Genomic DNA, 2,298 nt, shown 5'->3' with positions numbered 1-2,298 from the left:
CGAACGACCAACGAAATGAAAATCCTACTCTCGTGACGCAAATTCTACTCTACATTGCAAGGTGATCTATAATTTCTTAAATAAAAATATTAAAAGTACAATGTAGTGTAGAATTTGCGTCACGAGAGTAGGATTTTCATTTCGTTGGTCGTTCGGAATCCTATTTGTCCTTGTTTCTGTTACTTTTTCACAAATTTGCTCTAGAATCCTACTTCATCTTGTTTTTTTTAAATTTTTTATCCACATAAACTCACTCTATTTTTTAATTATTTAGAAACAAGGATAAAAAATTAAGACGAAAGACAGAGGGAGTAAGGTCAGTATTCCTTAATTTGATTTTATACTGTAACATATGTATAGTCAGTTAATAGAATGGATTAGCTTTATTGTGTACATTTTTGGGATTTTTAAATATGTTGTATAATGAATTATTTTCACTTTTTGTGATCAGCTATGATCAAGCATAAATTACTTGTTTCTTTTATTCTACATGTACTAATACATGTATTTATTAATCTTGTACTTGTAGTAAACCACATAATTACTAATATTATATTTGTTTCTTGCTGTAGGTTGACAAAGAAGAGGGAATTTAAATCACAACTGACTGAAATTAGTTTCATGTTTATGTTATTAAAAACTAATTTTTCTAATTAAAAAAAATATAATGTTATGCTCTTAAATTTAGTGGCTATAATAAAGACGTAATAATAATAAAACAATCCATCTTGTATGTCTGCTTCACTCTCATTAATCATAATTAAACTTGTATGGTTAATTAATGTGTCCACACCTAGTTTTAGTAGTTTAGAATGGCTTCAAACTTAGAGGCTGGAGAGAAGGTGAACAAATACTTATTTCCTGTGTAGGATTGTTGTTTGTTACAGATTGAACCATTTTTTACAATTACAAGGATTTATAGCAGTCAAGATGGCGAGTCACATTTTGGAACTGTGAAAATAAAGATGAAAGGAAAAGGTCAGTATAGATCTACAATAATTACAAAGGCAAAATGTGCTAAACAGCTACTTCATGACCTGAAGTTTATACATACTACTTTTAAAGTAACTTGATAATTTAATTTTGATTGGAATCAGCTCATATTTTCTACACAACATAAAAAACATGTATATACCGTATAGCAAGAAATTTTCATTGCCAGAAACTTTTGTTGTCTTTTTAAGCTGGCTTAGCCGTTTTACAAGATATTTTTGTTGATTTATTTTTGTTTTGCCTAACATAAATTTTCACTGCCATGTCCACTTAATTAGTGCCACGTGTATGGTTTAAGATGAATGTCTTTGGTATATATGGTTACCACATTTATTAAGACATTCTGAACCCATCAGTTTGAGAATAACTGCCTTTTGTGTCAAGCCTGATGATGCCACAGATTGCTATGCCGTGGCTATAGTGAAAAGAGGATTTGTTGTGGGTCAAAAATTTTAGTTAGATTAAATTTTGTCTAAAAGTTTTGTTCAAAATTTTGGCCAATGAAACAAACAAAAATTAGCACTAAATGAAAATTTTTTGCTATATGGTATATACATCAAAGCATTGTAAAAATGGAGATTTTTCTTGTAGTCATTTTTGATGGAGAACCCTGTACTACCGTATAGCGGGAAATTTTTGGAGAGACTACAATTTGATGATTGGCAAATTTTAATTTGGCAAATTTGTGGCTATGTGCCATTGAGCATGCGTATAATGGTTCATAATGGTGGTTTTTATTTTGGCGAATGGCTATCGAAACACTAAATTCACCAAATTTAATTCCCTCCAAAATTTCCCACTATATGGTCATAGATATACGACTGTTAGAGGGATTGGAGACTGGTCACGTGAGCGCATTACTACTACACTCACCATCCGCGTTTGTGTTAAGTATATTCATAGTCACGCCTTTTCTTTGACCTTGTGCTATTTCAATGGAGGAAGAGCAGAACCAACAGTACATTTTTGTGGGACTATTGTATTAGTTTGGAAGCTTAATACAGACAGGTAAGGTATTGAGCAGTTAGGTAAAGGTTTAAAGTAGTTGACTGGGTCCTTTATAAGTGCCTACAGATGTAGATACTGCAACAGTAGAGCCTAAAGGGTATTTTCCACTTGTTGACTTTGTGGGACTGAACCAGCTTACTAGAATCATGAATGGTTGTAAGACTTTCATTAATGGAGAGTTACTATGATGAAATATTTGGCAATGTCAGTTTTAAGTTGATGTAATATTTATTTTGGTATTTATAGTAGACCTGGCAATATATAGGGGGCTTTAATGTGCTTAAAAAATATAAATAA

At 31.5% G+C, this 2,298-nt stretch overlaps 1 long non-coding RNA gene across 1 annotated transcript; it reads left to right on the top strand.

Annotated features, from left to right (window-relative positions):
* Positions 1 to 800: 800 nt before the first annotated feature.
* LOC109590523 (uncharacterized) lies at positions 801 to 964 on the top strand. Its single transcript, XR_002189364.1, has 2 exons — positions 801 to 842; positions 888 to 964. It is a non-coding gene; the product is annotated as an uncharacterized LOC109590523 (long non-coding RNA).
* The last annotated feature ends 1,334 nt before the right edge of the window (positions 965 to 2,298 follow it).

Source organism: Amphimedon queenslandica, unplaced genomic scaffold, assembly GCF_000090795.2.
Source record: "Amphimedon queenslandica unplaced genomic scaffold, v1.1 AMPQUscaffold_9900, whole genome shotgun sequence".
Classification (NCBI taxonomy): domain Eukaryota; kingdom Metazoa; phylum Porifera; class Demospongiae; order Haplosclerida; family Niphatidae; genus Amphimedon; species Amphimedon queenslandica.
This window is presented reverse-complemented; position numbering and strand designations above follow the sequence as displayed.